The sequence below is a fragment of the Hyperolius riggenbachi genome, chromosome 10, assembly GCF_040937935.1.
Source record: "Hyperolius riggenbachi isolate aHypRig1 chromosome 10, aHypRig1.pri, whole genome shotgun sequence".
Classification (NCBI taxonomy): Eukaryota; Metazoa; Chordata; class Amphibia; order Anura; family Hyperoliidae; genus Hyperolius; species Hyperolius riggenbachi.
Window position 1 is genome coordinate 158,871,135 of NC_090655.1, and position 25,354 is coordinate 158,896,488.

The window sequence follows — 25,354 nt, forward strand, 5'->3', positions numbered from 1 at the left end:
TGATGTTGTGGGGGTACCAATGCATGACAATTTGTGCCAAGATGAGAGAGTGGCTCTTAATGCATTAAAGAATGATAATCGCATAATTATTAAACCGGCAGACAAGGGTGGCAATGTTGTGGTGTTAGATAAAAATGTGTACGAACAGATATGTCTTACCATACTGAATAATAGGGACCAATACACCATCTTGAGTAAGAACCCCATCACAGCATATCGTGAATCACTGCGTACAATTTTGAAGGAAGGTCGGGAAACTGGTTGTTTGGATATAGACGACTATAATAGACTATATAGATCCACCGAATTTCCAGTAATGTCAGTCTTTTATGTGTTACCTAAGATCCACAAAAATGTACTACCTCCACCCGGTAGGCCTATAGTGTCAGGACGCGACAATCTCACAGATGTCACGAGTCAATATGTGGATAAATTTCTTAGACCTTTTGTGGAATCACTCCCGTCCTACCTGAAAGACACCAAAGACGTCCTACTTAGACTACAGGACATGGAAGTACCACCAACCACTTGTCTGGCTAGTCTTGATGTAGAGGCCCTCTATAGTAACATTCAACACAATCTAGGCCTGAATGCGGTGAGCTTCTTTCTAGGCACAAGAGGGCAGCACCTCCATGAACATAATAAACTACTGCTTAGACTACTTGAGTTCATACTTACGCACAACATTTTCATGTTTGATGGTCGCATCTACCACCAGCTGAGGGGCAGTGCGATGGGGACAGCGTGTGCCCCGTCGTATGCTAATCTGTTCCTGGGCTGGTGGGAGGATCGCATTGTGTTTACGGAAGATCTATCCTTCTTTACATCACACATACTATATTGGGGCAGGTTCATAGACGACGTGCTTATACTATGGGAAGGCCCTATTCCGTTGTTTGAAGATTTTGTGAGCATCCTAAACAATAACCAGGTGGGGATGAAATTTACCCACGAGATACATCCCAAAACTATCAATTTTCTCGATCTTACTATCACTATCAATGAGAGGAGTTGCATTGAAACAGAGATTTTCCGCAAACCGACCTCTACAAATGCCCTACTGAAATGGGAGAGCTCTCACCCTAGCTCCCTTAAAAAGGGCATACCAGTTGGTCAGTTTCTGCGCGCCAGGCGGAACTGTTCATCAGAGTTCGCTTTTAATAAAGAATGCAAACTTCTGCGCAGACGGTTCAAGCAACGCGGTTTTCCTGAGAAGGTTATTGATAGTGCCCATAAAAGGGCGCTAGCGACCCCGCGGATTGAGACCCTTTCAGTTACAAATAAGAAAGAAGGAAAAAACACCAACCTATTTACAGCCCAGAGCAGAGCTATTATGTGCAACCCTACACCTACTATCAGTACACCGAGATTGATTGGGACCTATACGGAACATTCTCAGTTTGTGTTTAACATCATGAAACACTATTGGCCGATTCTGCAAAAAGATAAGGATCTCGTTAGACACCTGCCTTCACATCCAGTAATCACATATAGAAGGTCAGCTAACCTTCGTGATATGCTTGTACATAGCACCTTCTCTAACACTATTGAACCTACAAGGACTTGGCTACCCCCGAAACCCACGGGGTCTTTTAGGTGTGCTAGATGTAAGGCCTGTAGATACATTCCCACTACAAAGTCCTTTACAGCCCCCCATAGCGGTAGAACCTTTGAAATAAAATCTTTCATCAACTGTGAAACAAGAGGGGTGGTATATGGAGCAAGGTGCCCCTGCAATCTGTGGTATATTGGAAAAACCACCCGACAATTTAAGGAAAGGGTGCTGGAACATGTGGGTCACATCAAGCACAAAAGCAGCACCCCGATTGCACGACATATGAATGAATTTCATAGCGACTGCCGTTTTAGTATTGTTTTTTGGGGGATACAATGCTGGAAAAAGGACAGAAGGGGTGGGAATTTTGACCGTAAACTCACACAGATTGAATCTGAGTGGATTTTCCGTCTGGATACCATCGCTCCCCGTGGCCTCAATGAGGATTTCAATCTGGCATGTTTTCTGTGAACCTCTTACCATTCTCCATATCTATGTGTGTAACATCCAGTTGGTATTGCATTCATTTTATAACATATTATGGGGTTGAGCGATCAACATTTATGGGTTTGGGTGTTCCACCTAGTGTCATTATTCTGCATTGCTTAACATTGGTTAACACGGTTGCATTACAGCATTTATATTTATTTTATTTTATTGTTGCCTCCATTTGGCCTCCCATCTGATGTCCACTGCGCCTGGTGTAGCGGGAGGGATTCCTTCCGAATCCACGTCTGCCCCCCCCCCCCCCCCTCTAAACCCCCCTTGTGGCCAGCTCCATGTGTATATAATCAGCCCATGCATCGTTTTATGTCTATATATGCTGTCAATTGTGCCACTGGCAGCCTCCTCTGGTTTCTGGGATATGTATAATGGCAAGAGGTGGTTGGCATGGTAACCCAGCACACACTCCTCATCACCCTGTCAGATGCGAGTGGGAGTGCCGCTGCTCAGTGCACGACACCCCACACGCCCACTGGTAGGGGGCGTTGTTGCCATGACCATCTCTGACGGCTGATGATGCAGGGACGCGCTGTATGTGACAGCGAGCGTCCGTTGCTATGGCTACCCGCACGTACGATGATGCAGGGACGCGCTGTATGTGACAGCGAGCGCCCGTTGCTATGGCTACCCGCACGTACGTTGGGCGTGCGAGCAAGTGGGCGGATGCGCTGTGACGTCACAGCGGCATTCGACACACATTCAGCTTCAGTGCGGCTGTGGCCTCTAGACTATTGGTCCAGCCGCGCTGCATCACATGGGGGTGTCTCCTATTGCCATGGTAACACCTGCACGCATTTGGCTACACGGGGGGCGAAAGTGATATACCGAGCAGCCGCCGCTATACACATTTACAGCCACTGTACATCTATTGCATGGATCGGCCAGGATACAAATTGGCCAGATAACTACAGTGGGCTGCTGCAGGATGTGCCATTTGGCCTATTACGCAGATGAGGGCTGGCCTCCATTACACCTCTGGGGGAGTTGTTTAGGAGGGAGTGGCTACCCCCTTTCCACCCACCGGGTGTGGCTACCCCCTTCCCACCCACCGGGTGTGACCCATTTCCTGCTGGACCAGGTATTTAAGCAGTGGCTTGTCAGTACACAGGTAGCTTTGACTTAAGCTACTGGGGCTGTGATTGGGGGTTCTTTGTATATATTGTGTATAGCATTGTACATATTGTATAGCACCTTCTGAGGAAGCCTGTTAGGGTGAAATATGTTCATATTAGGGTGATTCACATTTGTATAGCACTGTGCACTTTCTACCCTCCATTACTGCCCCACTCTGGGATTGGCAGTGCCGGCAGTACTCTGGGTACCCCGCTGGCCACTATTGATGCACAGTTGGCCAGGGGTGATATCCCATATCCTGCACTGCGATATCCAGTGTGTAAGCACCAGCCATCTATGAGATAGCTACACCCCGCTTTCTTTTAACGGGGGGGATCAGCAAAGACCCTCTATATTGGCATTGGTGCGCCCCTGCTACGCTAATAGGGTACACACCGTTTGGGCCCCGCACCGCAGGGTGACCCATTTTTTAGCACCACTTGGTGTTTTTATTTTGGAGTCTATTTAACCTCCTATTTATACCTATAGGGTTTGTCTTTTTAGACATAGTGTCTAACATCTGTATTTGTAAGCTATGATTAAGGAGCCAGTCATTGCTCTGATATGCGTGAGCTTTTACCTGTAACACTGATGATGGATTACAGAATAAAGATTTTCTACTTCACCCTACCATTTGGTGCAGCGGGATTTCCTTGGTTATTCATGAACTTTCAGCACTTAAATTTCCTGCTCCCATCTGTGCATTACAAGTGAATGCAGCAGTCTCCCCCTTCTTCTTCTATGTCAGGAATCAATGAGAGGGATCAGACTCTTTTGATTCAGTCTTACATTTTTAATTTAGATCAAGCTGTCCAACTTACAGGAAAACAGCAGATTTCAGATTGGCCTAGATTATCTCAGGATGAGTTCCAAAGGAAGTTGATGGAGAAAGACACCGCTGGATGTTTAGAAATTCCAAAATCTAAGAAAGCCAAAGAGGTACATTTTCAGATTGGGGAAGAGATGTTTCAGGGCCAGGGAGGTAGTAGAAAAGGTCAGTTTAAAGGGAGTGAAAAAGTTAGGAATATTCAGGGGAATAATCAGGGTGGCAACAGAGGTAGAGATGGCCCAAAACTCTGAGTTTCGGTTCGCTAACCAGGTTTGTGAACCTCCCGCGAAAGTTCGGTTCACGCAATCTTTCGAGAACCGCAATAGACTTCAATGGGGAGGCGAACTTTGAAAACTAGAAAAAGTTATGCTGGCCACAAAAGTGATGGAAAAGATGTTTCAAGGAGTCTAACACCTGGAAGAAGGGCATGGCGGAGTGGGATACACGCCAAAAGTCCTGGGGAAAAATCAGGATTTAACGCAAAGCAGCGTTTTAAGGGCAGAAATCACATTGAATGCTAAATTGCAGGCCTAAAGTGCTTTAAAACATCTTGCATGTGTATACATCAATCAGGGAGTGTAATTAGAGTACTGCTTCACACTGACACACAAAACTCACTGTGTAACGCACCGCAAACACAGCTGTTTGCGTAGTGACGGCTGTGCTGGACTGGTGCGCACCATGGCGAGAGTGCAAGCCCATATGGTCGCCGGGCTGTGGTAGCTCAATGATAGAACAGTGACTGTCCAGCTGATCAAATTTGGTCTGTCCACAATGAAGCAACGAACTTATTATCTTTGGTGTGCCACCCCCCTGAGACACTCATATAGCCAGCGGTCATTGCTTCATTGTGATACGCAAGCCCCTTCACCGCGGCAAGGTAATGATCACGAAGGGGAATGGGCACATGTACATGCCTTTTGTTTTGTTGTTGCAGCTGCAGTGCAGCCAGAAAAATTAGGCAGGCATGTACACGCACCAGAAAAATTAGTATAGCGGCCGCTGCTAGCAGCGGCCTTAAAAATTCAGGAATCCGTCTGGAGTCCTGGACCCTGTTGGTGGTGGCGGAGAAGGCAAGCAGCCTGCAGGCAGAGATGCTGTGTGTGGGGACTGACTTAGTCTTCAGGCAGTTGCCTTCCGGGATCCATGCCTCATTCATTTTGATAAAGGTCAGGTACTGAACACTTTTGTGACTTCTCTTCTCAGAGACAATGCCTCAAGCTGTGCTGAAGGTCCTTTCTGACAGGATGCTTGAGGCAGGGCAAGACAGATGTTAGATGGAAAATTGGGACAGCTCTGACCACAGGTCAAGCCTGCGCACCCAGTAGTCCAAGGGTTCATCGCTGCTCAGTGTCTACATCCACACTTAAAGGGATACTTAAGTCAAAATTAAAAAATGATTTTTACTCACCTGGGGCATCCCTCATCCCCCTGAAGCTGTGTGGTGCCCTCGCAGCCTCGCTCCGATCCTTCTGTCCCCTCCAGCGGCTACTTCCGGGTTCGGATTTTGACTTAAGTATCCCTTTACGGCCAGGTAGTCAGCTACCTGCCGTTCCAGGCGTTGGTGGAGGGTGGATCTGGAAGGGCTAAGGCTAAGGCACTGTAATGCATACTTGCCAGCTTGTTCTGCATGTGCTGCATCCTTTCTGCCTTCAGGTAAGTCGGTAATATGTCCGCCACTTTGTGCCTATACCGAGGGTATAGTAGCGTGGCCACCCAGTACAGGTCATTCCCCTTGAGTTTTTTTATACAAGACAAGACAAGACAAATAACATTTATATTGCGCTTTTCTCCCTCAACAGGCTGGACAGCATGAAAGACGCCATCTGCACAAAGTTGGATCCAGATGTACTATCCAACTCCTCTTGCTCTTCCTCAGTGACGTCAGGAAAGTCCTCCTCCTCCCCCCAGCCACGAACAATACCACGGGAACATTGAGCAGCACAAGCCCCCTGCGATGCCTGCTGCAGTTGTTCTTCTGCCGCCGCCTCCTCCTCCTCCACAGAAACATCTTCCTCATCATCCGAGTCTGACTACCTCTTCCCCACACGACTCTTACTCCTCCCCCCCCCCCTCTGTGCTGCCGCAGGTGTTGAGGAAACATCTGGTTCTGATAAAAATTGCTCCCACAACTGTTCCTGCCATAACTGATCTTCTTCACGCTCCTCCACAGCTTGATCCACCACTCTACGCACGGCATGCTCCAGGAAGTAAGCGTACGGGATCAAGTCGCTGATGGTGCCTTCACTGCGACTCCCCAGGTTGGTCACCTCCTCAAATGACCGCATGAGCCTGCATGCATTTCACATCAGTGTCCAGGTGTTGGGCCACAACATCCCTATCTCTCCAGATTGTGTACTTTTACTGTAATTGTACAGGTACTGGGTGACTGCTTTCTCCTGTTCTAGCAGGCGAGAGAACATGACCAGGGTCGAATTCCAGCGAGTCGGGTAATCACATATCAAGCATCTCACCGGCAAGTTGTTTCTCCGCTGAATGTCCGCAAAGCGTGCCATGGCCGTGTAAGACCGCCTGAAATGCCCACACAAATTCCTAGCCTGCTTCAGGATGTCCTCTAAGCCTGGGTACTTTGACACAAATCTTTGTGTCAGCTTTTTCAAATTTAAAGTGGAAAGGAGATTGCTGCCATTGTCACACACCATGTTGCCGATCTCCAGCTGGTGCGGGGTCAGCCACTGATCCACCTGTTTGTTAAAAGCAGCCAGGAGAGCTGCAACAGTGTGACTCTCCACTTAGAGGCAAGACATGTCTAAGATGGCGTGACACCGTCGTACCTGGCATGCAGCGTAGGCCCTGCGGAGATGGGGCTGTGTACCTGGAGAGGAGATTGTGGCACCAGCCAAGAAGGAGGAGGAGGAGGATGACAACAGCAAAGAGGATGTAGCAGGTGGAGAGGAGGTGGCAGGAGGGCTGCCATCAAGCCGTGGAGGTGTCACAAGTTGGTCCGGTGCACAGCCACGTACTCCCTGCTTGCCACTGGTCACCAAGTTGACCCAATGGGCTGTGTAAGTAATGTAGCGTCCCTGACCGTGCTTGGCAGACCAGGAATCCGTGGTCAGGTGGACCCTTGACTCAATGCTGTGTGCCAGAGATGACACCACTTGCCTCTCCACTTCACGGTACAGTTTGGGTATCACCTTTTTAGAGAAATAATTTTGGCCTGGCATCTTCCACTGTGGTGTCCCAATGGCCACACATTTACGGAAGGCCTCAGAGTCCACCAGCTTGTATGGTAACAGCTAGTGAGCTAATAGTTCCGCCAAGCCAGCTGTCAGACGCCGGGCAAGTGGGTGACTGGCAGAAATTGGCTTCTTCCGCTCAAAGATTTCCTTCACGGACACCTGGCTGCTGTGGGCAGAGGAGCAGGTACCGCTCAAGGGCAGAGGCGGAGTGGAGGAGGGTGGCTGTGAAGATGCAAGGGAGAAAGCGGCAGAAGATGCTGCACCTCAAGGAGGAAGAGGAGAAGGAGGGTGGCTTTTCTTTTGTGTGCTGCTTTTGCTCAGGTGCTCTTCCCATTGCAGTGTGTGCCTTTTCTCCAGGTGCTTTCATAAGGCACTTGTCCCTACTTGAGTGTTGGCCTTTCCACGGCTCAATTTTTGGAGACAGAGAGAACAGATGTCATTGCTCCGATCTGAGGCAGACACAATAAAAAAAATTCCAAACCGCTGATCTTCCCTGGGGTGATGGCACTATGGTGGCATCAGCAGCTGACATTGAAGGGCATGTTGGCTGGCTGTACATAGGTGGCAATACATGGCACCAGACACTGCCACTAGCTGTTTGACAACGAGCTCCCCCTGCTTCTTTCAGGAACTCTTCTCCTCCTGCTCCTCTCTGACCCCCCCCCCCCCCCTCTGAACTGTCCCCTTGGTCATCTTGTCTTTTAGGAACCCATGTGGGATCCGTATCATCATGATTATCCTGCCCAGCTTCGCTTGCCTCAGACACCTCCAAAACTGCACCAACAGCAGGTACTTCATCAACCTCCTCCTCACACATTACGTCAATAGTGTTGCCTAACTCACACATATGAGGTGGTGTAACTTGCTTAGCGCCTTCATCTTGTTGTAGCGGTAGTGGCTTTGAATCAGTGATTTCACCACCAAATAACTCCTGCGAAGTGTCAAATGCAGCGGATGTGGTGCTTGTAGTAGCTCTGGTGACTGCGGAAGATGAGGTGTTCTGTGTTAAATAGTCAACCACGTCCTGACAATCTTGGAAGATGATGGCACGTGCCTTCTTCTGAGCACTGTACTTTGGACCAGGGCCGCACGAAATCACATCAACTTGACCTCGCACAGACCTGCCGATTGGCCTTCCTCTGGGTCTGCCTCTACCTCTTTCTCTACCTGTTTTGTCCGTTTTGTCCATATCGGGGGGGGGGATGAAGTAAAAGGTATGCACTGACTTGACTAATACAATGTGCAGTCACACAGGTGAAGTTAACAGGTATGCACAGAGTGGTATATCACACTGCATGCACTCACGTAGGTAGGTGTATATCACACTGCGTGCACTCACGTAGGTAGGTGGGTGCACTGAACACAACAGGTAGGTATATGCAGTGATGAGGTGGGTTCACTGAACACAACAGGTAGGTATATGCAGTGATGAGGTGGGTGCACTGAACACAACAGGTACGTATATGCAATGATGAGATGGGTTCACTGAACACAACAGGTAGGTATATGCAGTGATGAGGTGGGTTCACTCAACACAACAGGTAGGTATATGCAGTGATGAGGTGGGTTCACTGGACACAACAGGTAGTTATATGCATTGATGAGGTGGGTGCACTGAACACAACAGGTAAGTATATGCAGTGATGAGGTTGCTTCTCTCAACACAACAGGTAGGTATATGCAATGATGAGGTGGGTTCACTCAACACAACAGGTAGGTATTTGCAGTGATGAGGCAAGAGCCTAACTAATCTTTCCCTATGAGAGAGTCTACAGCAGCTGTCCCTTCTCGAATTAGTGCAGGCACATGAGTGAGTGTAACGCCTTTTATAAGGGGGGGGAGTGGCTCCAGGAGGGAGTGTAGCCTGATTGGCTACAATGTGCCTGCTGACTGTGATGTAGAGGGTCAAAGTTGACCCTAATAGTGCATTATGGGGGCGAACGAAACTTTCGGAAAAGTTTGTGGTTCTCTGCGATCGCGAAACCCGGAAGTTCGCCTGGAACAGTTCTCCGGCGAACCATTCGAGCCATCTCTAAACAGAGGTAGATGTAATTACCCTAATCAAAAACGGGCAGGTTGTTTTAATTGTGGGAGTTTAGATCACTGGAGAAAGGAATGTCCACATCCTCCTAATTATAGGAATAATCAAAGGCATCAGAACCAGCCCACCCCATTGTTCCAACAACCTCAACACATGAGTCATCCACAACAGGGTACATATAATCAGCCACAAGTTCAGCCACAACAAGGTCAGGCTCAGGCACCCAAGTTTCACATTCCCTGGGGAACACAACAACAATGACGAGGCCCAGAGGAATATATCCCAGCGTATACAATGATCTCTTCCTCTTATAAAGACTCGCCAATGATTGTTTTATTAGTTGAAGGAAAGCGTATTCCTTTCCTTGTTGACTCAGGTGCTACTTGTGTGAAGATTTTTATAAGGTACCAAGAGAAACTACTACGTCCTCCATGGGTATCCATGGGATACTCACCAAATCTTACAAAACTCCTTTTTTGACAGTGGAACACACACACACTCAGAACACTTTGTTTTTTCACCAGTTCAGACTTATACCAAATTGTCCTGTTAGTTTGTTGGGTCGAGATCTTTTTGGGCCATTACAATTACAAATGGGGACTGATCCAAGAGGGAAGTTCCATGTTACTTCCTCTATCATTCCAATCCAGACTCCCGATTTCATTTATTACATGGTTATGGAAGTACCTCCCCCAGAATTGGAGGATGTACCTCCTGACATCTGGTCCTCTAATGAGGCAGATGTGGATCTTGTTTCATGTATACAATACAAGGCCATACTTAAACCAGATTGTACGCCAGTTTACATCAAACAATACCCATTGTCTCCAGAAAAGGAGGAAGGTATTTGTCCTTTACTTGAGTCTTTCCTTAAAAAGGGTGTTATAAGGGAAATAATTCCATCTTATAATTCTCCTACAAATCCCTTAAGGAAGAATGACAACTCCTTTAGGTTCATCCAAGATCTACGGGCAGTAAATGCTCTAGTTGTGCCGATAGCGCCCATTGTCCCAGACGTGCCATCTCTACTATCATCCATACCAGCTGATGCCACCGTCTTCAGTGTCATTGATTTAAAAAAATGTGTTTTTCAGCGCCCAAGTTGACAAGGAGACACAGCCACTCTTTGCTTTCACTTTTAAAAATCTGTTGTCCTGTTGTCTACTCCATTGTCCTTCAAGCTACTCTGAGGCCCTGGGCTCCCGGTTTTGGATCCATCCTACTCCAGTATGTTGATGATTTATTTATTTGTAGTACTACTCAGAAGGCCTGCCAGGTAGATGGAATCAGTCTTTTGAAATGGTTACATTAGTGTGGTCACAAAGTCTCAAAGCAAAAGTTACAATGATGTCAAGAAAGTGTTGAATATCTGAGTTTTGTCCTTGAAAAGGGGGAGAGGCACATTAGGCATGCAAGAATTGCTGCCATAGTGGGTCTGGTCTGCCCACAATCCAAGTAAGAAATGCTAACCTTTCTTGGAATGATCGGGTATTGTCACCAATGGATACCTGATTGTTATTTTTATGACAATGTCTTCAGAGAATGTACAAAACAAGACAGCCCAGAATTAATTATATGGTCAGATGAAATGTTAGAAGCTTTTACTCACTTAAAAAATGCAATTATTTCGATTTCTGATTTAGGCCTCCCTGACTATGGCGTGATGTTTCACCTATTTGCCAGGGACAACTGTAAAACCATGGCGGGAGTCGTAGCTCAGGAGCACGGAGGCACGTTGTGCCCTGTTGCTTTTTTATCAAAAGTGGTCCCTTCGCAGGTACAAGGCATGCCTGTGTGTCTCAGAAGTTTAACTGCTTGTGCAATGGTAGTTGAGATGGCTACATAAATCACTCTAGGACATCCTACCACTCTCCATACTTCCCATAACGTGCATAGTTTATTGAAAAATGTCCACACCCAACACATGTCTGCTCAAAGACTCAGTGGATAGGAGATACTTCTCCTATCCAATCCACAGTTGCATATCAAATACTCAGCTCCCACATTTGGCCCAGCCGTTATCCTTAATGGCCTCTTAGGCTCAAGGGTGAGCAGGATGGAATTGCGCCAGAACATGGCTGTGCGGACATCATACACCAAGACACATCACCTAGGTCTGATATGTCCTCTACACCAATTCCAGGAGCTCCTGATGTTTTTGTAGATAGTTCTTGTTCAAGGCCAAATGACAACACTTACCATGCAGGTTATGCAGTTGTTCAACTACCAGACATAGGTAACCCTATCCTATTCAGATCAGCTCAGGCAGCAGAATTGATCGTGCTCACTAGAGCATGCAGACTCTTCGAGGGAAAAGAGGTAAATATTTACTTAGATAGCAGATATGCCCATGGAGTAGTTTGAGATCATGGAGTCATTTGGCAGAGGTGAGGTTTTATTGCAGCAGATGGGAAACAAATTTCTCATTCCACTTTAGTCACAGACTTACTGGCTGCTATTCAGCTACCTGCAAAGCTTGTAATCTTGCATTGTAAAGCCCATATAGTCAGACAGGACCACATTTCTAGGGGGAATGCTTTTGCAAATGCCACAGCAAAACAGGCCAATGCTAGCTCCAGAAATCACGTTGGGCTTGATTCACAAAGCTGTGCTAAGGCTAGGTCCACACTAGACACAGATGCAGGACGGACACTGCAGTCCGGATCCGGGGAAGATTAGGGGAAGTACCACCGTACTGCAAACTGATGAAAGTGCATCAGTTTTGCATCAGTTTTGTATCAGTTTCCGTTCAGGTTTTTCCCTGACAGAAAACGTCTCTATCATTAGGAAGGAGTGGGAGGATTTTTTGGGCCAATCATAAAGCTCAGGCTATCCGTTTTCACATCCGTTTTTTGCCTGTGGAGCTGGAGATGCATTTTCTCATTGCTTTCACTACCCCTGCGTGTATCCGTGGTCCTGATCCGTTGCGTGAAAATGCAGCAGGTCCGGACCTTCCGTTCAGGTTTTGAAAATGGATCCCCGCAAACGCAGACGGATCCATTTTTTACTTGGGAGAGGCTGGCTGCTATTTTAAACATTAGTATCCGGGACTCCGTTTTTCATCAGGTTTGAAAAACGCAGCCACGGATACGTTTCCGGACCTAGTGTGGACGCAGCCTAACTGTTAGCACGCTGGTGAAAAGCCCATTATCAGGCCTAAAATCAGTTTAGGAGTGATAAAATAAACTCGCGCGCAAAGTTTTGCGCATAAAGTTTTACGCACGTCAACGCCATTAAACCCTATGCGACATTTTGCGTGCACCGGACTTGCGCGAGTTTTTCCCTCAAAGCAGTGCTAACCTACTTAGTGCAATGCTTATCACGCCCAAAAGTCTTTAGGCGTGCTAACTAGGTTAGCACCACTTTGTGAATCAAGCCCATTGTCTCAAGACCTCCTCCAAGAGCTCCAAAGTTGGGCTACTGAAGTAGAACGCTCTATTTGGGAAGCAAAAAATGCAATTCAAGACCCTAAGACGGGTTTGATTTGCAAAGATATGAGACCGTGTATTCCTGGAGATAGTGTGCCTCTTTTGGTTGCCCAGTATTACGGTATAGGACACAGGTCCATTGAGTCAACAAAAGCTCTTATAAAGATGGATTTTTACATTTATGATCTAGACATGTATGTTAGAAGATTTATTGGGAGGTGTCTCATATGTCTTAGAAATAATCCGCATAATCCCATGAAGGCTCATCATCAACACCTGGAGTATCCTACAACACCATTTTCACACTTACAGATTGATTTTACTCACATTCCCAAAGCCAACCAGGGTCAGAAGCAAGAGTATGCATTGGCTATTGTGGATATGTTTTCCAGGTGGCCAGAAGTGTTTCCAACCAAAAATAAAACAGCCCAAATAGTTGTTAAAATTTTGCTGAGAGAATTATCCCTAGATGGGGAATACCAGTGCAAATTAACTCAGACAATGGACCAGCGTTCATTGCAACTGTAACTAGACATCTTGTTAGTGCACTTAGAGTCGAGTGGAAGTTTCATTTGCCCTATCACCCTCAGAGTTCAGGCATAGTAGAGAGAATTAATAGGACCCTAAAAGACAAACTCAAAAAGTACTTCCCATAGTGTTAGGTGAAATAAGGATGCAGCCAAATAAGAGTACAGGTCACTCACCTTTTGAAGTGTTAATGGGACGACCATTTCCAACAACTTGGGGCACAAGGCCCTATGTTCTAGAATCAGGAGATTTAGGAGTAGTGCAGGAAGATTATATGAGGAGACTCATTGCTACTCTTGATCAGTTTGAAGAAAAAGTTGCTCGTACATGTCCTTTCACAGGTTCCGACGCACTGTTTCCAACCTGGAGATGTGGTGATTAGTGGTGCTCAAATACCCCTTTTTAAAATTCGAGTTTGGTCGAATTCGAATAGTAAATTATTCGAGGTCAGTCGAATATTCGAGTCGAATAATTTTTACTATTCGATTCGACCTCGGAATTCGAGCTCACTATTCGAGTCGGTATTCGAGCTCATTATTCGAGCTGACTATTCGAAATGGCCTTAAATAGCTTCCAACACTTGTTTTGAGGGTGAATGATGCAAGAAACCTCTTTTTTCCAAGTAACAACAGCAAGTGATTATGTGGGGATGTTCCTTTAAAAAAATAAAGGTGAAAAGAGAAGTTGTGTCCAGAATTTTGTTCAGTACTGTATATACTTCTTCTTCTTCTTCTTCTTCTTCTTCTTTATCTTCTATATCTTCTTCTTCTTCTTCTATATCTTCTTCTTCTATATCTTCTTCTTCTATATCTTCTTCTATATCTTCTTCTTCTTTTATATTGTCTTCTTCTTCTTCTTCATCTTCTTCATCTTCTTCATCATCATCTTCTTCTTCATCTTCTTTTTCTTCATCTTCTTCATCTTCTTCATCTTCTTCTTCATCTTCTTCATCTTCTTCTTCATCTTCTTCATCTTCTTCATCTTCTTCTTCTTCATCTTCTTCATCTTCTTCATCTTCTTCATCTTCATCATCTTCTTCATCTTCTTCTTCATCTTCTTCATCTTCTTCTTCTTCTTCATCTTCTTCTTCTTCATCTTCTTCATCTTCTTCATCTTCTTCTTCATCTTCTTCATCTTCTTCTTCATCTTCTTCATCTTCTTCATCTTCTTCTTCTTCTTCATCTTCATCTTCTTCTTCTTCATCTTCTTCATCTTCTTCTTCTTCATCTTCTTCATCTTCTTCATCTTCATCTTCTTCATCTTCTTCATCTTCTTCTTCATCTTCTTCATCTTCTTCTTCATCTTCTTCATCTTCTTCATCTTCTTCTTCTTCTTCTTCTTCATCTTCATCTTCTTCTCCTTCTTCTTCTTCTTCTTCTTCTTCTTCATCTTCTTCTTCTTCATCTTCTTCATCTTCTTCTATATCGTCTTCTTCTTCACTTATTTCTCTTTTCAAATTTTTTTTTTTAAAGAAATGCAGCTATTTTTGAGCGTAACAAATAGCTGGTGGCGCACGCATGTTGGAAGCGCCATTGTATGTGCTCCCTGGCAGTGGAAACACACAGACAGCAGGAGGTAAATTCTGCAGCAGGAGGAGGAGGAGGAGTGTGTGGCAGCAGGCAGTCAATGAGGCAGGCAGCGTGACATAATAGCCCTGGTACCTAGCGGTGATACCAGGGCTGTAAATAAACACAGCAGGCAGGAGGTCCCAGACAGCGGTCGTGCAGCCCACATTGTGTCCAATACACAACTGGGACAACACAGTTTTCAACCCGGGCACCTCAGAAAAATTAAACCTTTTTTTTTTTTGGTTTTTTTTGTTTTGTTTTTACAACAAATTACACAGATATAGCTATTTTTTGACGTAATAGCTGGTGGCAGAGTGGCAGCAGAAGGTAAATCTGTGTACCCTGGCAGTGGGAAACACAGACAGACAGCAGCAGCAGCAGGAGGAATGGAGGAGTAATGATGTGTGCAGCTATTGTTTGACGTAATAGCTGGTGGCAGACTGGCAGCAGAAGGTAATTCTGTGTACCCTGGCAGTGGGAAACACAGACAGACAGCAGCATCAGCAGGAGGAATGGAGGAGTAGTGTGAGTGTGGCAGCAGGTAGGCAGCGTGACATAATAGCCCTGGTACCTAGCGGTGATACCAGGCCGTAAATAAACACAACAGGAGGTCCCAGACAGCGGTCGTGCAGCCCACATTGTGTCCAATACACAACTGGGACAACACAGTTTTCAACCCGGGCACCTCAGAAAAATTAAACCTTTTTTTTTTTTTGGTTTTTTGGTTTTGTTTGTAAAACAAATTACACAGATATATAGCTATTGTTTGACGTAATAGCTGGTGGCAGAGTGGCAGCAGAAGGTAAATCTGTGTACCCTGGCAGTGGGAAACACAGACAGACAGTAATGTGAGCAGCTATTGTTTGACGTAATAGCTGGTGGCAGAGTGGCAGCAGAAGCTAATTCTGTGTACCCTGGCAGTGGGAAACACAGACAGACAGCAGCATCAGCAGGAGGAATGGAGGAGTAGTGTGAGTGTGGCAGCAGGTAGGCAGCGTGACATAATAGCCCTGGTACCTAGCGGTGATACCAGGCCGTAAATAAACACAACAGGAGGTCCCAGACAGCGGTCGTGCAGCCCACATCGTGTCCAATACACAACTGGGACAACACAGTTTTCAACCCGGGCACCTCAGAAAAATTAAACCTTTTTTTTGTAATGGTTTTGTAGTTTTGGTTTTACAACCAATTACACAGATATAGCTATTTTTTGACGTAATAGCTGGTGGCAGAGTGGCAGCAGAAGGTAAATCTGTGTACCCTGGCGTTGGGAAACACAGACAGACAGCAGCAGCAGCAGGAGGAATGGAGGAGTAATTATGTGTGCAGCTATTGTTTGACGTAATAGCTGGTGGCAGACTGGCAGCAGAAGGTAATTCTGTGTACCCTGACAGTGGGAAACACAGACAGACAGCAGCAGCAGGAGGAATGGAGGAGTAGTGTGAGTGTGGCAGCAGGCAGGCAGCGTGACATAATAGCCCTGGTACCTAGCGGTGATACCAGGCCGTAAATGAACACAACAGGAGGTCCCAGACAGCGTTCGTGCAGCCCACATCGTGTCCAATACACAACTGGGACAACACAGTTTTCAACCCGGGCACCTCAGAAAAATTAAACCTTTTTTTTTTTAATGTTTTTTTGGTTTTGTTTGTAAAACAAATTACACAGATATATAGCTATTGTTTGACGTAATAGCTGGTGGCAGAGTGGCAGCAGAATGTAATTCTGTGTACCCTGGCAGTGGGAAACACAGACCGACAGCAGCAGCAGCAGGAGGAATGGAGAAGTAATGTGAGCAGCTATTGTTTGACGTAATAGCTGGTGGCAGTGTGGCAGCAGAAGGTAATTCTGTGTACCCTGGCAGTGGGAAACACAGACAGACAGCAGCAGCAGGAGGAATGGAGGAGTAGTGTGAGTGTGGCAGCAGGCAGGCAGCATGACATAATAGCCCTGGTACCTAGCGGTGATACCAGGCCGTAAATGAACACAACAGGAGGTCCCAGACAGCGTTCGTGCAGCCCACATCGTGTCCAATACACAACTGGGACAACACAGTTTTCAACCCGGGCACCTCAGAAAAATTAAACCTTTTTTTTTTTTAATGTTTTTTTGGTTTTGTTTGTAAAACAAATTACACAGATATATAGCTATTGTTTGACGTAATAGCTGGTGGCAGAGTGGCAGCAGAATGTAATTCTGTGTACCCTGGCAGTGGGAAACACAGACCGACAGCAGCAGCAGCAGGAGGAATGGAGGAGTAATGTGAGCAGCTATTGTTTGACGTAATAGCTGGTGGCAGAGTGGCAGCAGAAGGTAAATCTGTGTACCCTGGCAGTGGGAAACACAGACAGACAGCAGAAGGGCAGTACACAGCAGCCCACTGTAGGTGTAAAATGTGTGGCTGCAGGCGACGTAATAGTCAAAGTGAACCAGGCTGGCTTAGTGAGCAGGAGCCAGGAGGTGGTAAAGGGTGGTAAGGCACATTAACGATGGTTCTTAGCCAGTTCATGTCCCCCTCTCACCGACAACAGGGGCCAGGAACTCGCCTTCCACCCACGCCTGGTTCATCTTGAGAAACGTCAGTCTGTCCACAGACTTGTGAGACAGACGTGAGCGTTTCTCGGTGACCACACCACCAGCTGCACTGAAGCAGCGCTCGGACAGCACGCTGGAAGGGGGGCAGGACAGCACTTCCAGGGCGTACTGCGCCAGCTCGCTCCAGATCTCCAGGCGTTTGACCCAATACTCCATGGGATCAACAGGGGCATCGCTGTCAAGCCCGCTGTAGGACCCCATGTAGTCAGCCACCATGCGGGTCAGGCGCTGGCTGTGACCGGTGGAGGATGCTGCTGCATGCACCTCCTCTCTAGTCACTGCTGCCGGAGCCTCTACAGTCCTGTAGAGCTCGTGGCTGAGAGACAGCAGGTCTGTGGGGCGCTTGCTGCTGGATGCAGGCACCTGCTGCTGCCTCTGTGCTGGCTGCTGGACAGTGGGGGTGGAAGGCTGGGGGAAGGCTTCCTCCAAGCGCTCAACAAGGGCCTGCTGCAAGCTCCTTATTTGTTGCGCTGGGTCTCCTCCTGCAGGCGGCAGGAACTGGCTCAACTTCCCCTTGAGGCGTGGGTCCAACATCATGCTGATCCAGATGTCCTCCCTCTGCTTCATCTGGATCACCCTGGGGTCCCTGCGCAGGCACGTCAGCATGTGCGCTGCCATTGGGAAGAGGCGGGCCACGTCTGCTGGCACATCGACGGCAGTGCTGCTGTCCTCATCCTCCTCCTCTGCCTCGTCAGCCTCATCCTCTCTCCACCCCCGCACCAACTCAGCTGCACTGTGCTGCTCCCCCTCATCAGCAGCAAGGTCAGGGACCTCCACCAAGTCCTCCTCCTCCTCCCCCTCAGAGGTGGACTGTGCAGCTCCTTGTCGCTCCTGCTGGTCCAAGGCTGCCGCTCCCTGTTCCAGCAAAGCATCGAGGGCCCTGTTCAGCAGACAAACCAGGGGCACCCACTCGCAGACCATAGCATGATCCCTGCTCACCATGTTAGTGGCCTGCAGAAAGGGAGCCAGCACTAAGCACACCTGCTGCATGTGCCTCCAGTCATCATCGGGGACGATGGACGGGATGTTGCTGGTCTTGTCCCTTCTCTGAGCGGCGAAAACAGTGGCCAGGGCAAGGTACTGTTTGACAGCGCGCTTCTGTTCAACCAGACGCTCCAACCTCGCCAGGGTGGAGTTCCAGCGAGTCGGAACGTCAAGGATCAGCCGATGGCGTGGCAGATGCAGCTCCTTTTGCACGTCTTCCAGGCTCGCACAGGCTGCAGCCGAGCGCCGGAAGTGACGCACAACGTTCCTTGCCGTTTCCAGCAGTTCGGCCATCCCCTGGTAGGTGCGCAAGAACTTCTGCACCACCAGGTTCAGCACGTGGGCAAGACAAGGGAAGTGGGTCAGGTTTCCCCTGTCTATTGCGGCAACCAGATTGGCCCCATTGTCGGTCACCACCTCTCCGACTCTGAGGCCTCTGGGGGTCAGCCAAATCCTCTCCTGCTCCTGGAGTTTGGCCAACACATGGGTTGCCGTCAGCTTGGTCTTCCCAAGGCTGACCAAGTGCAGCAGCGCTTGGCAGTGGCGGGCCTTCACGCTACTGCTGAGGCGGGGGGTTTGGCCAGGTGTGCCGGAGGATGGTAGAGGATCGGAGGAACCTGCTGCAGTTCCCCTGACCCTGCGGGGTGGCACCACCCACTGTGTTGCTGCTGCTGCTGTGCCCGCTGCTGCTCTCCCATCCTCACCCCCTTCCACCAAGCTGACCCAGTGGACAGTGAAGGACAGGTAGCCTGTCCCGAAGCGGCTGCTCCAGGAGTCCATGGTGACGTGGACCCTTTCACCAACCGCGTGCTCCAGCCCTCGCTCCACATTGGCCATCACAAAGCGGTGCAGTGCAGGAATGGCCTTGCGGGCAAAGAAGTGTCTGCTGGGGAGCTGCCAGTCTGGGGCTGCGCAAGCAAGCAGCGCACGAATGTCGCTCCCCTCCTGCACGAACGTGTACGGCAGGAGTTGGGAGCACATGGCCCGTGCCAGCAAGCCGTTCAGCTGCCGCACGCGACGGCTGCTGGGAGGCAGAGCCCTAACCACCCCCTGGAAGGACTCGCTCAAAAGGCTCTGGCGTGGCCTTTTGCTGGCACGGGAATCAGCAGACACAGCGGAGGAGGCCACTGAGGACTGGCTGCCAGAACAGGCCTCAGTGTCGGCGGCAGGAGTTGCAGAGGGGGGAGGAGCAGTGCGTTTCCGCACTCCTGCTGGTGCTGCTGGAGGAGCAGGAGGGCGGGTGGCTGCTGTTGCTGCTGCTGCTGAAGGCTGTGCAGTGATGGGTGTGGTGCCACTGCCAGCACCAGATGCCTTCAGCCTCTGGAACTCCTCATGCTGGTGGAAATGTTTCGCAGCAAGGTGGTTGATGAGCGAGCTGGTGCTGAACTTTAAGGGGTCTGCACCTCTGCTCAACTTCCGCTGACAGTGGTTGCAAGTGGCGTACTTGCTGTACACAGTGGGCATGATGAAATATCGCCAGATTCGTGACAGAAACATCCCCCTACGGCATGGAAGCGCTGCTGCCTGTCTCCCTGTGGTGGTTGGGGGGGGGGGCTTGGGTGGGGCTGGTGGTGGTACTGGCAGATGCTGCTGCTGCTGCTGCTGAGCCTGAGACACCAGCAGGCTGTGGGACCTGCCTACTGCTGCCAATGCTTGCAATGATGCGCCTCCTTGCAAGGCCCACAAGCGCATCCTCCTCCTCCTCCTCAGAGCTGTTGAGGACGACATCCCCTGGAGGTGGTGGCACCCAGTCTCTGTCTGTCACCGGGTCATCATCATCCTCCCCCTCCTGAAACATGTCCTGCTGGGATGATGACCCCCCAAACTCCTCTCCTGATGCATGGATGGGCTGCTTGACTGTCGCCACAGTCTTGCTGTCCAATCCCTCATCCCCCAAAGTGCCCATCAGCATCTCCTCCTCCAAATCGCCAACAACAGCAGACAATACCCTGATGGTGCCTGGGGTAAAAATACTGCTGAGTGACAGGTCGCCAACTTGTGACGGTGAACTGGCCTCCTCCCCAGACCCTGCTGGGCGGCTGCTGCGAACAGGGGTGGTGGTGGTGGTGGTGGTGAGGGTGGAGGCCTCGGATGCAGAGCTGATGGCGGGCTGCTCATCCTCCGTCATCAGTTGCACCACAGTGGATGCATCCTTTTCCTCAATGGGACATTTCCGACCCGGCTGGAGGAAAATAGGAGCAGGTGCTACACACTGCTGCTGCTGTGTCTCTGCAGCGTGAGTTGCAGATGCTCCTGCTGGGCGGCGCCCAAGGCGTCCACGGCCAGTGGCTATGGGAGGAATGTTAGCCACTGACGCTGCTGCTGCTGCTGCGGAACTGTGCATGGTGGCGCGGCCGCGGCCTACCACAATGCTGCTCCCTCTCCTCCTGATTCCCTTGCTGCCCTTTCCCTTGCCCAAACCGCGCTGGCTGCCACTTCCAGACATCTTCGATGTTTTGGGCGTAAAGACAAAAGTTTTTGAAAAGGGCGGGAGAAAAGTGGGGTACTTTAATGGAGTGGGTTGGTGGGTGAGGTGACTGAGTGAGTGTCCCGACTCGCTAGTACAGTAAGTAAGTAGTAACAGTCAGGAAGTACAACTAGCAGCAGTTACAATAATCAGTAGTAATCACAAGGAAATAGAGTGTGTGTACACTACAGACAGTGAGTGCACGCACGCGCAAACACGCGCAGGAGCTGGCCTATGAACAGAGAGTGAGTGAGTGTCCCTAGTACAGTAAGTAAGTAGTAACAGTCAGGAAGTACAACTAGCAGCAGTTACAATAATCACTATCAGTAGTAATCACAAGGAAATAGAGTGTGTGTACACTACAGACAGTGAGTGCACGCACGCGCAAACACGCGCAGGAGCTGGCCTATGAACAGAGAGTGAGTGAGTGTCCCTAGTACAGTAAGTAAGTAGTAACAGTCAGGAAGTACAACTAGCAGCAGTTACAATAATCACTATCAGTAGTAATCACAAGGAAATAGAGTGTGTGTACACTACAGACAGTGAGTGCACGCACGCGCAAACACGCGCAGGAGCTAGCCTACGAACAGTGACTGAGTGAGTGTTCCTACTACAGTAAGTAAGTAGTAACTGTCAGGAAGTAGAATTTACAATAATCAATCAGTAATCAGAAGGAAATAGAGTGTGTGTACAGTACACAGACAGTGAGTGCACACACACACACGCAGGAGTCCGAGCTAGTAGCCTAGTATGAACAGTGACAGTGAGTGTCCTAGTACAGTTACAGTAGTATATAACAATCACTAAGTAGTAAAGGGACAGCATAAATACTGTCTAATACTATCTAATACTAATACTGTCTAATACTGTCTAATACTAATGAGAAATAAACTAACAGAGGACAGGAGGACAGCTGCCCACACAGGCAGGCCCTGAGGCCTAAAGCTGTAAGCCTGCAGCAGCTGGCCTGTCTCTATGTAACACAAAAGCTACTAACTAAAATACAATGTCTATCTAACTAACAACAATATAGGTGTGTATAGGAGGTGTATGTGAGCAAAAACGCTAGGTAAATGACCACAATAAAGCTCTTGCTAAGCCAAAGCACAAAGGAGCAACTCTCTCTCTATGCAAGTCTCAGGCAAGGACGGAGAAACGGAACATGGTGGCCGCTATTTATAGGGTAGGGGCTGGCCAGGGTCCCCCTCTGTGATTGGCTGCCGTCAGAGGGCCTGGGAGCCCTCTGATTGGCTCTAAGGACATCAATCTGGGCTATGACGCTATTCAAGCTTGGTATTCGAGCTCGAATAGCGCCGTTTGCTCGAATAGCTCGAATAGTGAATGGGCTATTCGCGTTTACTCAAATAGCCCATTCGAATAGCCGCAGCTATTTGGAGCTCGAATACCGAGCTCGAATAGCTGAAAAAGAGCTCGAATATTCGAGCTACTCGAATATTCGAGCTCTGCTGAGCACCACTGGTGGTGATTGTCCAGAGGCTGTCCAAGGGCAAGAAGCCAGACCATGTTTCTTTTGGCCCAGCAACCAGTCGTTGCTGTCACCAGGACTGTAATCCTGACAGAGGAATCGCCTACTTGGGTTCACGCCAGCAAAGTCAAGAAATGTCGGAAGGTTGACTGTCAGAAGGAGGATGAGCCAATCCATAAAGAGGGTAGCCAATCCCTGAAGAGAGGTGAAGCAGATAATTATAAGTCCTTGAAGAGTGGCCAGCCGGTGCCGGAAGATTCCCGGAATGATCCAGTACAACTTGAGAGGAAGGAACAGGATGATTGCAATGCTGAATCCTGGCCTTCTCTGTTGTTTCATAATTAGCATAACTTTACTCATTTTCCTGCCTATATGGTTTGGGACAAATTGTTACTATGCCACTTTTGATTTAGGTCCATTCAGAAAATTATGTTTAACCAAGCCTCTTCCTAACCCTATCCGAAGCACCTCATATCTTTTGCTTTCAAGAAACTTCACAATCACAGGCACAGACATATACAGGGTCTTCTCAAAAAATTAGCATATTGTGATAAAGTTCATTATTTTCTGTAATGTACTCATAAACATTGGACTTTCATATATTTTAGATTCAAATACACACAACTGAAGTAGTTCAAGCCTTTTATTGTTTTAATATTGATGATTTGGGCATACAGCTCATGAAAACCCAAATTTCCTATCTCAAAAAATTAGCATATTTGATCCAACCAATAAAAGAAAAGTGTTTTTAAAACAAAAAAAGTCAACCTTCAAATAATTATGTTCAGTTATGCACTCAATACTTGGTCGGGAATCCTTTTGCAGAAATGACTCCTTCAATGCGGCGTGGCATGGAGGCAATCAGCCTGTGGCACTGCTCAGGTGTTATGGAGGCCCAGGATGCTTTGATAGCAGCCTTAAGCTCATCCAGAGTGTTGGGTCTTGCGTCTCTCAACTTTCTCTTCACAATATCCCACAGATTCTCTATGGGGTTCAGGTCAGGAGAGTTGGCAGGCCAATTGAGTACAGTAATACCATGGTCAGTAAACCATTTACCAGTGGTTTTGGCACTGTGAGCAGGTGCCAGGTCGTGCTGAAAAATGAAATCTTCATCTCCATAAAGCTTTTCAGCAGATGGAAGCATGAAGTGCTCCAAAATCTCCTGATAGCTAGCTGCAATGACCCTGCCCTTGATAAAACACAGTGGACCAACACCAGCAGCTGACATGGCACCCCAGACCATCACTGACTGTGGGTACTTGACACTGGACTTCAGGCATTTTGGCATTTTCCTCTCCCCAGTCTTCCTCCAGACTCTGGCACCTTGATTTCTGAATTACATGTAAAAGTTGCTTTCATCTGAAAAAAGTACTTTGGACCACTGAGCAACAGTTCAGTGCTGCTTCTCTGTAGCCCAGGTCACTCGCTTCTGCCGCTGTTTCTGGTTCAAAAGTGGGTTCATGCTTCCATCTGCTGAAAAGCTTTATGGAGATGAAGATTTCATTTTTCAGCACGACCGGGCACCTGCTCACAGTGCCAAAACCACTGGTAAATGGTTTACTGACCATGGTATTACTGTGCTCAATTGGCCTGCCGACTCTCCTGACCTGAACCCCATAGAGAATATGTGGGATATTGTGAAGAGAAAGTTGAGAGACGCAAGACCCAACACTCTGGATGAGCTTAAGGCCGCTATCGAAGCATCCTGGGCCTCCATAACACCTGAGCAGTGCCACAGGCTGATTGCCTCCATGCCACTCCGCATTGAAGGAGTCATTTCTGCAAAAGGATTCCCGACCAAGTATTGAGTGCATAACTGAACATAATTATTTGAAGGTTGACTTTTTTTGTTTTAAAAACACTTTTCTTTTATTGGTTGGATCAAATATGCTAATTTTTTGAGATAGGAAATTTGGGTTTTCATGAGCTGTATGCCAAAATCATCAATATTAAAACAATAAAAGGCTTGAACTACTTCAGTTGTGTGTATTTGAATCTAAAATATATGAAAGTCCAATGTTTATGAGTACATTACAGAAACTAATGAACTTTATCACAATATGCTAATTTTTTGAGAAGACCCTGTATGTACCAGGGGACAAAAAGATGCCAGGAAGGAATAGTATAGAGGTAGATGAACATATGAGTACACACACACACTTGCAATCCATAAGAGATCCCTTCCAGGCCACATATTACTGTCATCAAATGCATCTCGGGGTAGAGTTTTTGTGTCCCGGCAGCAAGGGATAACAACATTTTGGTTTAACTCCTCAAACACTGCTATGGCTGCCTATACTTTTGATTACTGTGATATTGTGGCCTGTGATGAACCTGCTGACAGACAACAGTATATATGTAAACATAGTTATGCCTACATATTGGGGTCAGGACTGTCATTATTGGGGTGCAGTGGGCTGGACTACTGGTCCAGACTTGGGTAATAAGCCTCAGTCTGCTCAAGATAGGAAGGACAAGGCTGGAAAGGTACTCTTGACACGTATGACTGTGTTCAAGCCCAGAAGTGCCCTAGGGGGTGGAGGAAACAGTCATGGTCTTGTCCTAACCATTGAGAATCCTGGGGCTTATGATACAGGAAAGTATATCCTCGGATCGAAGATCTTAGGAGGGGCTAATGGAAAATTGGGTTCTTTTTTTTTGAGAGATATGTATACCGATCCTGGATGGAGAGAGCCTGTATCTCGAGCAAAATCTCTTAAACCCAAATAATCATCTTCCAGGAATATAGTCACCATTGCGGATCCTAGTTTTGAAGATGCTATGGCAATGGAGATTGGGTATTCTGATATCAATTTATGGTTAGAATGGATGAAGTACACTGCATACTCACCTAATATGACAAATTGGTATGTTTGTGGACAAGCCCGCCCACATCTAGGGACAGTACCTCTGAATTTACCAATTACTGTAGAAGAGTGTTTTCTGAGCCTTTACACTAATTCTACTGCAGGTGCAGTGTGTGAAAGCTGGAAAGCTAAATACCCCATTTTGACTAAACCCACCATGTTAGACAGCCCAATAACTATATATCC